We start from the raw sequence: 15040 nt of genomic DNA on the forward strand, positions 1-15040 counted from the left end.
AACCAATCAGAAATGGCAGAGCCAAGGCAACGCAGCTTTGCTTACCGAGGGGATGCAGGAGAAGCACAGATTCAACCTCGAAGAACACCGAGTTCAAGTCCGAGGATTGCCACCATCTAGCTGTGTGACGGTGCAGGTGACGGAGCCTCTTTCAGCGCCCAGGTCCCCTTCTGGGACCCTCGTGTCCTCCCGGTTCTGACACTGCAGATTCTACAGCAATGGAAACTTGCTGTGAAACCTGAAACAGGTAGCTTTGCTCAGAGAAAATGCTCTTTTACAAAAGGAGAAGAAGGGCCTCTTTCCCTAGAAGCGGTGAACAGTGAAAACACCTGATTACATTGGAGAACGAGAAATCCATTAAGGAGCCTCGGAGCCTGGGGGCCACACCTGAACCTTTTAAAAATGTCCGGCTGGGAAGCACCTACAGAGTGAAATCGGCCATCATCCTAATTTTGTCTAGGGGCCGCCTTTCCTCTCTCCGTCCTCTGAAAACCCACTGCACTAAGCTTTTAAATTGTTTTAAAATATTTGACTAATGAATGATTATTCTTTCCTGGCAGTCATCAAGAGGCCAGAGTTCAAATCAGCCTTATTGAAGCTCACCTCTTACCGTTAATAAACTTAATGAAATTTCAGTCTTGCAAGGGTTTTTCTTTCATGTTCTGGAGCCCAGAATGTATTTTTCAGGTCCCAAACAGAGGCCCGCCCCCCACCCACCCTGGAGAAGCTGGCAGGCCGTCCTGGGCCTGCAGGATGGGAGGGCCTGGCCCCCTCTGGCTCCCTGGGGGAGGGGAGGCCGCTGTCCCACAGGAAAGGGGGAGGGAAGGCTGGGGACTGGGTGAGTCCAGTGTTGTGGGGTTTATGCTCCTCTGACGTCCTCGCTGATTTTCATAACGATGTTTCCTTCCAAGCTGCCTTTCCTGCCCGGGACTGTCTCAGCTCTGACCCAATTTGCAAGTATTTGTTCACAGATTTAAGAAATCTTTCCCTTTTCTGTTGTATGTTTTCAATATTTACCTTACCTAACTCTGTATTGAGATGGTACTGGCCACGTTTAGAAATTTCTAGGAATCTAGAAACAGAAAAAAAAGTGGAGTGTGATTTAAAGCTTATCAATGCTGCGACTGATGTCGTGGTTGCTCTGTGCCGGGCACTGTTTAAGCATTTTCTGGATGTTAATACATGAAGCCTCATAAAGTCTCTATGCACTAGGCTTCATGAACCCCATTCTACAGAGAAGAAACTAAAACACAAAGATACTGTGACTTGCCTGTCATCACACAGCCGGTAGGGGGCAGGGCTAGGTCTGAAATCCAGGGGGTCGGGTTCTGAGCACGGACTCTACCCCAGGCCACCCTGCTGCCCCTCTTACTGGCTTTGAGGTGACAGCGACATTCCATCACTTTGTAGACACTTCTGTTGTGCAGGAAGCACACTGAATTATTCTTTTTTTTTTTTTTTTTTTTTGCGGTACGCGGGCCCCTCACTGCTGGGGCCTCTCCCGTTGTGGAGCACAGGCTCCGGACGCGCAGGCTCAGCGGCCATGGCTCACGGGCCCAGCCGCTCTGCGGCATGTGGCATCTTCCCGGACCGGGGCACGAACCCGTGTCCCCTGCATCGGCAGGCAGACTCTCAACCACTGCGCCACCAGGGAAGCCCTGAATTATTCTTTTTAATCACAGTCTAGTGTATCATGCTCCCTGCCCCCAAACAAGAGTGTGCGTTCCTACAGGGCCACATCAGTCCTCTGTTGTTTATTTCTCAGCTCCTGGACACTGCCCGGCACAGCGTAGATCTCCCATGAGACTTTCCGGGTCCAGTTGAATGCAGCCAGGGTGCAGTTTCCCCACACACCCTCACCCCGTCCTGGCTTGTGACACAGACATGAGAAATTTCTTAAAATTCTCAGACCCACATTTTCTAAATCAGTTTTGCAAAGTTGAATAGCTCAGCAAAACGTGAATTAAATCCATGTTTTCTCTGTAGGTCCAAGGAAGTTGATGGTGTCTCTGTGTAGGTCGGTATTCAGGAGTTACTTTGGATGAAATCAGATCCAGGGTTCCAAAAAGCCCATTTTCTTTCTTTAAAGCACAGCTGAAGCATGTTTTGGCCTCCAAATGCTTACACTTCTGGTGATAGAACAGAGAGAAAATATATGGTTGGTTGGCAAGGTGAGAAGACAGCTAATAGATTTGCTCTTGACAGCCTCTACTGAAATGGTTCATATGCCTATTTAAACCAAAATTGGCTCGTTTGTTACTGCTGTCAAAGTTATTATTCTGATCCTTTGATAATTATCCCTTAAGTTACCCAGTCAGTCTGTCCAGTTTTCACACATGAAGTTTCTTCAAGGCCCTAGTCCCATATCAGCAACCCCACCCGGTCCCTAAAGGATGATGGACAGTTGCCAGGGTCACTCACTGTGCCCCTCACCCCACCCAGCCCACCCACCCCAGGGACCCCTCACACCTGTCCTCCTGCCAGTCTAGTGGTGAACCACACACACACAAGTTACCATGCTCCTGTAAAAGCAGATTTAATTTCCTTTATTTCAGTTGCATGGATTTTTCCCCCCGGGTCTATTTCCAAAAGAAACAGTTGAAAGGATTTTAAAACATCACTGCATGTATTTATTGAGTCTAAACTGCAGAGCGCTGTGCGAGGCATCATGCGATGGTTTTTTTAAGACAATTCTGACTCTCCAGGAACTTAGTCTAGTAGGTAAGTCATGACCACGTTAAAACTCAAATACAAAATAGCTGTCACACACGGGAGGCAGGTAGTTGGGCTGCCTCTGTGCCCACACCCTGTGACTTGCTGTGTGACGTGGGGGCGAGTCGTCTAACCTCTTCGAGCCTCAGGTTCCTCATGGTTAGAAGGGGGATGATAGTGATACCTGGCTCCTAAGTGGTTCGAGGATTAACGTAGATGAGACTTGATGACCGCCCCCCCCCCCCACGTCCCCGTGACCCACCTCCATACCACGTGCAGCTGTGGTGGGCACTTTCCACAGATAACAGCTTCCCCCATTATGAAATGAGCTGTGTTCCCACAAAGTTCATATGTTGAACTACCCTTGTCCCCCAATGGGACTGTATCTGGAACTAGGGCCTATAAGGAGGTAGTAAGGTTAAATGAGGTCATAAGGATGGATCCCTAATCTAGAAGGATTAGTGTCCTTATAAGCAGAAGGAGAGACACCAGGGATATTTATGCACAGAGGAAAGGCTGTCCACAAGCCAAGGAAAGAGGCCTCGGGAGAAACCAAAGCTGCCCACACCTTGACCTTGGACTTCCAGCCTCCAGAACTGGGAGAAAATACATTTGATTGTTTTGTTTTTGGTTTTTTTGCGGTACGCGGGCCTCTCACTGCTGTGGCCTCTCCCGTTACGGACGGAGCACAGGCTCTGGACACGCAGGCTCAGCGGCCATGGCTCACGGGCCCAGCCACTCCGCGGCATGTGGGATCTTCCCGGACCGGGGCACGAACCCGTGTTCCCTGCATCGGCAGGCGGACTCTCAACCACTGCGCCACCAGGGAAGCCCAATACATTTATTTTTAAGTCCTCCAGTCCTCCAGGTGTTCTGTTACAGTGAGCAGACTAAGACCCGCCCCCAAGCACTTTGTCTCTGCCTCTGTGGTGGTGCTGGCCCTCCAGTAATGGGCTCAGCCTTCAACACAAACCCCAAAGTGGCGGGGAGGTAAGGCCTCCAGGGACACCCCTCAACACAGCAGGTGGGGGGTGTGGATAACCGCCCCGGACACTGGCTGTCGGAGGAAGAAGCTCTCAGGTGCGGGGCTGTGTCTTCTGAGGCGGGACCGGCAGGGCTGAGCCCACCATAGCGCTGACCTGCTCATTAACGCAAACTTCATCAGCTTTTCTCCTTCCTGCCTCACCTGGTCCCACGCCCTCACCTGTGCTTCCTAGGATGACCTTCCAAATAAACCGCCTTCACACGGGTCCTTGATTCAGGGTCCGCCTTTGGGGAACCCAAACTAAGTCAAGGGATAGATTCACATCAGTCACTCAGGGAACACCCCCCATCCCTCACAAAAAAGTGGAAACAAGATTTAGCCACGGAAGGCGCGTTACAGTGGGGCCATCCGACCGGTTGCTAAATGAACACCACAGGAAATAAGTATTACAGGAACCGAGCGGAAGGGATCTCAGCGCCCAGTTACCTTACAAACTGTGACATCACACAGACAAGGTCTAGCTGACTAAAAAGAAAACAGACCTAGCCAGCCCTGGTACTCAACGCAGGATGTTCTGACCAGACGCTGGGGTGCCCTTCCTGGTGACATCCCCTCGAGACTGTCAGGGTGAGCAGCCCCATAAACAGTCCAAGCTTTCCGGAAGTTTCCTTAGCAACGTTCAGGGAAAAGGCTGAGCAAGCGCGTGGTCCCCTAACTCCCCTCCAGTGGCCCCTGGAGAAGGAATTTATGAGCTGCTGCATCTCTAGTCCCTTCCTTGACATTTATTGGCTTTTTGATGAAGGTTAGAGCAATTTTTCTGTCAACAGCTTCTCATTCGGGGCCTGGTGATGTTCTTTGTGACCATTATTTACTCGGCATCATGCCTGGTCACTGTGAGAAGAGGTTCCACTTAGAAAGCATCCGTCTTTGCAGCAGCAAAGAGCTCAGGTAATCCCACTGAAATATTCCTCCGGGCCGACAGCGCCCCGAGGCTTGTGTACTGAACTCAGACAACAAGCCGTCCTTTCGTGAACCACTCAGCTTCTGGCGTGGTGCCTCCCCATCTCTTTTTAAAGACATATTTCACGTTTAATTCTCTGTTTCTTTTAAAAATGAATTATGGAGAACTTGTTGGTGAAATAATCACTAGGACTTACTTCTCAGAGACCACAGGTTCTCACCATGAATGACAAGTCTGCCTTGGAAAAGCCTGGAACCAGCAGGTGTTGGAGGAAGGTGTCCGGTTCCCCTGACGGACTGTTTATCTCGCCCCTGAAATGCACTGTCTGCACACGGTGATGCTTTAGGAAAGCATCTGGAGACGGCTGAGGCTTCTGTCATTCATCCTTCATACACCCTCCTCCACCTTCCCTACCACCATGAATCTAGCCTGGAATGGCTCGTGGCCCAGCTTTCAGTCCTCAGTGTATAGTTTATCAATCTTGTGTCACCTGTCCCATCCCCACTCCCCTCCGGTCCCCACCCAGACTCTTCTGAAGTGGATCCCAGAGTCACCTCCTCAGAACAGAAAGACACTGCTCTCACCCAGGAAATTCCAAGGGATTTGGGAGCTCTGTGTAGGGAACCACAGTCAAGGAGCAAATATTAGGACAAAAGATGCTCCTGGTGCGCTCATCACTCAGGAAGTGACAAGGGTCTCAGGAGCCCTGCGCCAGGACCTGGGGACAGAGACCAGCATATACATGTTCTCTTATCTCACAAGAACCCCTTGGATGTCTTTCCCTCCTGTTCCCAGGGATCGTTTTCCAAAATAACTGCCTCCATGCAGACCTGGGGCTCAGGCTCTGCTTTCCAGGGGAAACCCAGGCTGAGATGCCAACCGGGGAGGGGCCAAGGGAGTTCCAAGAATGCCAGCAAAGGGAGTCCCAGGGTGACCACCAGGCGCCAGACCCTTGTTTAATTAGAATCTCTGGTTCTCAGCGCTTGAAGCTGCAGTTCCAAACTTCTCCAGCAGAGGGCAGTGGTAGCTTAGCTCTAGACGGACATCTCCACGGCCCAACTGTTGCCAGGTTACCTGGACTAGAAAATCACATTTGCTTTTTAGTCCTGAGAATAAAAGAAACATATTTAGCAGAGTCAATACTAGTAAAGTTAGTTAGATGTCAGTTCATCTGAGGCAGTGGAGAGGAAGAAGCTCATAAATATAATTGTTTGCTTTTCTTCTTTTTTTAAATAATAGAGTCAGCTGACCTCAGAGTGTGCTATAAAGATTGCTCCCTGCATTTTTATTCCTGGGTGGTCAACGGAGGAAAGGCTCCGTATCAGGGTTTCTCAGGCTCAGCACTGTGGACATTTGGGGCCAGACAGTCCTTTGTTGTGGGGTTGTCCGGGCACTGCAGGAGGTTCAGCAGCATCCCTGGCTGCTTTCTACCCATGAGATGCCAGTATACCCTCCCCCCACCCCTGTGACAACCAAAACTGTCTCCAGATTTTGCCAAATGTCCCCAAGGGGGTGGAGGGACAAAATCACCCCAGTTGAGAACCACTGCCCTGGATGATTATCTGGGCCAGTTAGTTTATCAGCGAAACAAAGTATTGATGCTGCCAAATGAGGCCAGAACCATGTTTTCAAGCCTGCCTTGGGCTGTTAGTATCAAAGGGCAGCGTTTACTGAGAGCTTTTCGGGCCCTGGGCTAAGAGCTTCTGTTCTAGACCCAGGCCCACCTCGGAGCAGAACTCAGCACCCTCCACTCTCCCCAAATAGATTCAACTCTCAGAAAGCATTAAAGGAAAATGGGGATATTCCTGAAGATGACCTGAGGAGACAAAGACAAGGCCTCTTCTTAAGACTCCTCCTTAGACGTTTCTGTCCTTGACCCCAAAATTCCTCTGCCAGGTCTGGTGGGTAGAGAGGAAAATTCTTCTGTCTTCAGCTCCAGCTCACCCTGCACCCCTCACAAAACCATTACTCCTCCAGCACACCCCATCCCAAGACTCTTATCAAAGTACCCCCCCCATCAAAGAAGTTTCTTGCTAACATGGAAGATTTTTCTCCATATTTTTACACCTTCATTCACCTCATTTTTATAGATGAGGATGCCGAGGGATTGTCCCCAAAATCATACAGCCAAAAAGTGATGTAAGCAGGACTTGGACTCCAGACAGAGAAGGAACATCTGTCAGGGCGCATGATACTTTCACGGGCTCGGAAAAGTGTTTTCGTGTTCATTTCTTTTAAAATCAGAAGAATGTCATTATAAAATATAATTTAAATTTTTTTCATGGAGGAAGGAGCGCATCAAGGCAAAAGTGCCTGGGGTCCCATAAAGTTATCCTGCACCCCGACATTGTGCTCCAGTTTTGGTGAGGGTGTAGCTGACACACACCTGCTTGATACAGAGCCAGTCTTGGTCCAACATAAGACTGACCTCAATACTGGGGGAAAAATGTGAAAGTACAGGTCTTAGCTATTATGGGGTCAGTGGTATCATTTTCATGGATTCATTTATTCACTCAACAAACATTTCAAATGGCCTGCTATAAATGAAAAAGTTAAAATTTTAAATATTATTAAACTTTTGCTTTAAACACTATTCAATACATTAGTTCTAAGTAATGAAAAATAGAGATTTTTTTTTTTATTTGACACTAAATCCTGAGGAACCGTGATCTCATTGGATATTTTTCCAACACTAGACTTGGGGAGGGAGGGGGGAGGCATGATCCTTCACTCATTTTACTGCACCATCTCTGTGCCAACTAGAGGTGGGGTAATGTCTTAGTTTGCTTGGGCAGCCATGGACTGGGCAACTTAAACAACAGAAATTAATTTTCTTACAGTTCTGGAGGCTGGAAGTCCAAGACCATGCCAGTCAAGGTGCTGGCATGGTCCCGTCCTGGTGAGGGCTCTTCTTCCTGACTTGCAGATGGCTGCCTTATCAGTGGGTCCTCACATGGCAGAGAGAGATCTCTGGTATCTCTTCCTCTTCTTATAAAGGCACCAGTCCCATCGGATCAGGGCTCCATCCTTATGACCTCGTTTAACCTCAATCACCACCTTGAAGGCCCCCATCTCCAATTCAGTCACATGAGGGGGTTGGGACTTCAACATATGAATTTGGGGGTGACAGTCCAGTCCACAGCTGGTGAGTTGGTCAAACAATTTATAGCTGGTATATTTTTAGTATTTAATTGCAAGGCTGCTGTAAACAATCAAGGAGGAAGGGTGTAGTTCTTTGAGCATTCTTCCCCAAAACCTCACCTCTTCTCTGCTCCTTTGCTCCAATTAAAGCGGAATATAATGACATCATACCCTGATGGCAATCTCTTCTTTCATGGCTGGAGCTGGTGAGTAATAGGGGTTATTTCTGTTTGGGATGAGGTGGGATGTTTTGGGTTAGGTTTGGGTTTCTTCTTCTTTTCTACTCTGAGAATAAGAAAAGGCAGGATTCCTGCCTAGGAAGGGTGGCAAATTACTGTGGAAAGAAATTCTATCAGAATTGACCATTCCATTCAGCAGCTAACATTTTCCAGTAGTCTCTTTTTTCTGCTAAGCTCCACTTCCCCACAGTTGACTCTGATTCTGAATAGTCCATTTTAATGGATATACGAAAAAGAGAAATAAGATTTTTTGAAAATGTATTTAGTGGGGGCACAAAATTATACCATTAATTGCGTTTTGTTTGGTCTGATCTTACATTCCCTGAGCACATGGTCCTGCTTGGCTGAATGCCCCTCTTTCTATTTGCATAATAATTTCTTGACATTCAGATGATTCTCAGATGTTTAATCTTCCCTAACCACCCAATCTAGAGTCCTCTGGTCACGCCATCCACCACCTCCCTTTAATTCCCTTCTCAGCACCTACAACTCTGAATTTCTTTCTTTTCTCTCTTTTCTTTTCCCTCCCTCTCTTGTTTATTTTTTTGCATGAGAATATAAGCTGCATGAGGGCAGGGACCCTGACTGTCTTCTTCATCTCTGTACCTCTCATTTCAAGGACATGCCTGGCATAAAGTAGGCACTCAACCATTATTTGTGGAATGCACAAATGAGTGAGTGAATGAATGAATAAGATCTCAGCAAGGAGGAGAAGGCTTTTTATCTTGGTTCAGCAGTTTCTAGCTTTGCTTGGAGAGCTCTTTACAACCACTGAGAAGATTGCAAAAGGAATCAAGGCCAAGGAGAAAGAATTCTTAACAGTGAAAGAGAGAGAATATAGAAGCAAAGAAGCAAGGATGAAGCATGGGAACTCAAGAATTCCCCTCAAAGGTGAAAAACCTGTACCATGAAAACCATAAGACACTGGTAAAAGAAACTGAAGATGGTACAAGTAAATGGAAGGATATTCCATGCTCATGGATTAGAAGAACTAATATTGTTAATATGGCCATACTACCCAAAGCCACCTTGAGATTCAGTGCAATCCCTATCAAAATTCCAATGGCATTTTTCACAGAAATAGAACAAATAATCCTAAAATCTGTGTGGAACCACAAAAGACCCCGAATAGCCAAAGTAATCTTGAGAAAGAAGAACAAAGCTGGGGGCATCATGCTTCTTGATTTCAAACTATACTACAAGCTACAGCAATCAAAACAGGATGGTACTGGCATAAAAACAGACACTTAGATCAATGGAACAGAATAGAGAGCCCAGAAATAAATCCATGCATATATGGTCCATTTACAACAGAGGAGCCAACAATATACGATGGGGAGAAGACCGTCTCTTCAGTAAATGGTGTTGGGAAAACTAGACTGCTATATGCAAAAGGTATTGGATTACAATATGTTTAAAGCTGGCATTATATAACATAATGCTGTATAACAAAGATAATGTTTTTTTATTAGAGAACTACTATGCAGTCACCCAAAAAAATTTTGTAGAAAGAGGCACTGCAGGAAATAAAAAGAAGTACACACAAGGGTCCTACTTGTTCGAGTTTCCAAGAGTGGACTTAAAGCTATCTTCACTTCGGTAGCTCAGATGCAATTGTCAATGATTGTCCTAATTTCCTCCTAGGGCCATGCATGTTAGAACCACCTGGAATGTTTCATGCCAGACCTGTTGAAGCAGAATCTCTGGGTTTGGAAGAATGCAGGTATTTGCAATTTTAACAAGTTCCTCTGTTGATCCTTATACATTATATCAAGAGGAAGAGAGAAAGACCAAGTAGAAAATTTTCCGGTACAGAACACACAAGTTCACATTTAATAACCCTCCTCCGCTCCTGTGTTTGTTTTGTCTAGTCCTAAAGTTGCTTTTATTAAGGGAGTTGAGATACTCGCCCATGAAGCTTATTTGTTTTTTAAATGCTGCTTTGATTTCTCAGTCGGGCTGGGTTTACATTGCCTTGGCATCCTCCCAGAGAATTTTTGTGCCATTGAGAAAATGAGTCTGCTGCCCCCTTTACTTATCCCTTCCACTTTTTGAGCACGATGTCGTAGGAGGTCCCCAACTTTAGACATCGGAAACTCATAGAGTCGCGTATAGAGGCACGAGTGTGGACCCTGGCTAGACTTCAAGAGCAACAGAAAAAAAGCAAAAGGAAAACTCCAGGGAGAGTGGACCTTCCCCAAGGGCACTGAGGATGCTGGCAGGCTGCCAAAGTCAATTTTAATAACAGTGGCAAACTAGTTGCGGTTCTTTCCAGATGATGTGTTGTATTAATGGCCGTTACCTCCCTGCTTAAACTCCTGAACAGACAGGGATTTGAAATGAGGATCTTGCAAGAAATGGACATACCTTGAAGATGAGGTCTATTCTTATAAGCTGTATAGAGCACCCCAAGTAAGATACGTGTATAAAGCCTCATTAATAACAACAGTAGGGACTTCCCTGGTGGCGCAGTGGTTAAGAATTCGCCTGCCGATGCAGGAGACACGGGTTTGATCCCTGGTCCCACATGCCTCGGAGCAACTAAGCCAGTGCACCACAACTACTGAGCCCACACACTGCAACTACTGAGCCCATGCTCCACAAGAGAAGCCACCGCAATGAGAAGTCCACGCACTGCAATGAAGAGTAGCCCCACTCACCACAACTAGAGAAAGCCCGCACGCAGCAACGAAGACCCAATACAGCCTAAAATAAATAAATTTATTTAAAAAAATTAAAAAGTAATAAATAAATAAAGGTCATAGCGTTAAAAAAGAAAACAACAACAGTAGTTTAAGTTCTACTCAGTTCCAATGAGTTTTTGGTGTGTGTCAGAAGTTGTCAACCAATCAAGTACACAAGTTCCCACCTTCCCCCTAGAGAGAAAGTCAATAACAAGAGACATGCTGAGGGCCCACCTCCAGCTCTGCCAGTGCCTTCTGACTACTCAGCACTGCCCAGCAGGTCTCAAAGCACCAAAGAAGCTCCACTCTCACCTGCTTGACACTGGGCTTCTGCACATGATTTCAACTAATAAAACCATCCTGCTCCTTTAAATTTTCTAGTAAATGTTTGAAAACGATTGTGTATCACACTCCCTAATGTAAAGAACTTGAGGGCGAAAAAGAGGAATTACCCACCCAAGAGTCAAGTAGCTCCATTAATGGCAGGTGCAGGACGCATTCATTTCTTCTCGCTGCTGTAACAAGCGACCACAAACTTAGAGGCTTAAAGCAACTCAAATATATGACCTCACTGTTCTGCAGGTCAGAAGCCCAAAATGGCTTTCCCTGGACTAAGACCAGGGTGTCAGCAGGATAGCGCTGCTCCTGGAAGCTCTGGACAGAACCAGTCTCCTTGTCTTTCCCAACTTCTACAGGCTGCCCACGTTCTCTGTCTCGTGACTCCCACCAGCGATCACATCACCCCAGCCCCTACTCCTGGCATTACATCTTCTCTGGCTCTGACCCACCCGCCTCCCTGTTATAAAGAGGCTGTGATTATATTGGACCCACCTGATAGCCCAGGAATCTCTACCCACCTCACAATCCTGAACTTCATCACATATGCAGAGTCCCTTTTGCCACGTAAGGTAACATATTCACTGGTTTAGGACACGGACATTTGGGGGACCATTACTCTGCCTGCTACAGAGGACCAGAACCCAGGTTCCTTGACTCCCAGCCCAGGTATCCCTATGGTTCTCAGGCCCTCACTACCCCTTGAGTTCAAGGTCATCTCTGAGGTTCAGAGACAGAAGCTGGATTGCACAGCAGCAGAGGATTTCCTCTTAAAGTGGCGGTTTACCATTGTGCACACCCCATATACCCCTGCTACCCCATAACCACCCCTACATTACATCACGCCTCAGAAGGATGGGGCTGGCCCCTGGTGGCTCACTGAAAAGGGCTGGGGGTATAAAGATAGTGTTGCTGACTATCCCGGGGGTACCTCTCAGGAATCTGAGTGTGGTAGGATGAAGCACCCTGATACCTGCAAGGCCCTGGGAGCAACCCGAGGGCTGGTACAAATGCCCACCAGCCATGCTGATGAGAAGCTAGCAAAGAAGGGAATCAGGAGAGTAGGGAAGAGAGAAGCAGGCTGAGCTGTGGTGTCAGTAGGTCTGGGTGAGGCCAGGACAAAGGAGCCTGTGCCCAGGGAACAGCGAAGGGCTGGCCACCCAGCACTGCCAGCTGAGTCACCTCCACCGACCACTCAGAACGGTTGGCTGGAGAAGAAACAGAAGAGGACTCCGCCCGGAAAACATGCACCAGCAATCCTGCCAGCCTCGTTGCCATGGAAACGATAAAATTCCAAAGGTGTTCCCACTTTTCTACCACCACAGGCAGAGTCCGGGAAGGCTGGGGGCCTCAGAGAGGAGGAGCCGGGTGGGAGGAGAGTGACAGAGGGGTGTCAGCTATGACCAGGGAACCAAGCCCCACCCGCATCCCCAGTGCTGAGCAGACTAACAGGAATATCTGGAGCCAGAGGCGGGTTTTCCTTTCTCTTGGGAAAGCCAGCTGAGAATGCATCCATGGTAACTAGGGATGAGGGATGGAGAGTCTGCAAGTGAAGACAAAGTAGCAGCTGCTCATCTAGAGAGGGATAATAATTAACCAGGAGGGTCCCCTTCGGTCCAATGACCCCAGGAGACAAGTGGCAGGGTCAGACGGTTGGCCTCACGTGTGTGTGACCTGGGCAGCCCCCCAGGGCCCCCACCCAGAAGGATCTCACGGTTGGGTTCAAGCTCGGCTGTCACCATCTTAAACTTATTCATCATTTTGAAACCGAACAGGACCCTGCGAGACTTTCCCCGGGGCAGACCTCTATGTCCTCCACCTCTTGTTTGTAGAAACATTTTAGCCTCCTAGGCCTTCCCCAAGTTCCAGAGAGCAAATTTAATCAGAGAAGTGAGAAAATGCAGAAACAAGGGAAAGCAGTCGAGCAAGACAAAATAAAAATAGTTTAGCCATAAAACAAAGTCAAGGACCCTTAGTTCCTCCTCAGGGGCTGCAGATAATATCCTGAGTCGTGTCCTTGAGTTGTTTTGCAGATACTGAAACCTCCACCAGGTGGAAACTGCTGACCAGGTAGACCCCAGACCGGTTGGAACCAGAAGGTTGATGATGTTAACTCCTGAAATACCACCCTGTTACGTCACCACCAACCAATCAGAAGGACGTATACAAGCTGGTCATGCACCTGGGGACCCTCTCCCTCACGTTGCCCTTAAAATCCCTTCCCCTAAAGCCATCAGGGAGTTCGGGCCTTTTGAGCATGAGCTGCCTGGACTCCCTGCTTGGAGCCTGCAATAAACGCTGCACTCTCCTTCCCCACAGCCCGGTGTCAGTGGGTTGGCTTTGCTGCGCGTCAGGCAAGCGGATCCAAGTTTAGTTCAGCAACAATTTTTGAACAAGAGACCCCCTCATTTTCATTTTTCACTGGCCCCCTCAAACCACATAGCTGGTCTCCGGGTGTATCATGCAGGATACGTTGTGTCTGTGTAGGACGAAGGGTGAAGAAGGAATAAAATGCTCAGCGTCTCATTTAAGAGGTAGATCTCTTATCTATTCATTCAGTCAGACAAAATTCAGCAGAAAATTCTCTCCCACCCTCCTCCCAACCCCCGCATGAAGGTACACACATGTACAGTCCCAGGCTTACGCCTCACACAACTGACCACACCAAACTGCAGCCCCCTGATGTCCAGGTGGGATCAGGCCAGCGTTTAGGGATGCTGAAGGGTATTTCATTGCTTTTCAGGGAAATAAGCTAATGCTCGGCTGATAGGCTCATACATTTCTGCCAGGGCTCAGAGGAGCCAAGAGAAGAGCTGAATGTCAAAACGAGTTTGAACATTTGGAATTTAAGTTTTTTCAGAGATTCAACCACCACCATCAGAATAAGATTTTAAAAACAAAGACGAAAGGAAGGTAAATTTTTTTTAAAAGGTGAAGAATAATTTCCTTATAAGACGGTTGTGAAATTTCATTAAACTGCACCTAGGATACTGCCTGTGTATGTAGAGGCTAAGTAAACAAATGTTAATTCCCTTATTCCCTTCAAAGCCCCTCTTTGTACACTCTTTCTTCTTTTCTTCCAACCTTGCTGAGTAAGTTACAGCCTTAAGCTGCCCCTGCCCGTGCCCCTCGGTTACCTAATGTGATGGGCTGAATCATAACAAAACTCCTATGCTGAAGACCTACCCTCAGTACCTCGGAATGTGACTGTATTTGGCGTTGAGCCTTTAAAGAGGTGGTTATGATAAAGTGAGGCTGTATAGGTGGGCCTTAATCCAACAGGACTGGCATCCTGACATAAGAGGAGATTAGGACACAGACAGGTACAGAGGGACGACCACGTGAGGGCACAGGGAGAAGACAGCCATCTACAAGCCAAGGAGAGAGGCCTCAGGAGAAGCCAACGCTGCCCACACCTTGATCTGGGACACTGAGTCTACAAATGTGAGAAGATAAAAGTCCATTGTTTAAGCCACCCAGCCTGTGGTACTTTGTTGTGGCAGCCTGAGCTGACTAATACACCTAACATCCGAGTTATGGTTCTTGGAGAGGAGCAAGCCTACACTGCCAAGAACGATGAAAACGCTCTCATCAGGCAACACCCTGAAGAAGGGAGCACTGCTCTTCAGGAATCTAGCTGGGTGCTTTCCACCAGGTATTCTCTGGGTGTCTTTTCTCCTGGGAGTTCATTGCCTCCTTGTAAATAGAAGCCACTGTCCCCTGAGGAGGGAAGTGGGGGGTGTATTTGGGGTCATCAGTCACTCATGCCAGCCCAAAGTACCCAAATGTTCACATACTCCTGGGCCCTGTTCCAACCTCAAGAGAAGCCCTTTCTTGGTCTTACAAGCCCTGAGCAGCAAAGCACACATGGAGCCAGTCTTCTGCCCAAGGACCAGGCTGAATGAGCCCCCAAATTCTGACTAAACTTCTGGTCTAATGGGCTTTACTTGTGTTCCCCAAGGAAGTTACAGACCAAGAGTTG

The 15040-nt window shown here is 47.7% G+C and overlaps 1 long non-coding RNA gene across 1 annotated transcript in view; it reads right to left on the minus strand.

The window, feature by feature from the left end:
- Positions 1 to 1863: 1863 nt before the first annotated feature.
- LOC309970238 overlaps positions 1864 to 15040 on the minus strand; it is a 35060-nt gene continuing 21883 nt past the window's right edge. The window contains exon 3 of the long non-coding RNA XR_014326672.1: positions 1864 to 2129. This is a non-coding gene — a long non-coding RNA (uncharacterized lncRNA). The remainder of the gene's footprint in view (positions 2130 to 15040) is intronic.

This window comes from Leucopleurus acutus (assembly GCF_964270905.1).
Source record: "Leucopleurus acutus genome assembly, chromosome: 1".
Classification (NCBI taxonomy): Eukaryota; Metazoa; Chordata; class Mammalia; order Artiodactyla; family Delphinidae; genus Leucopleurus; species Leucopleurus acutus.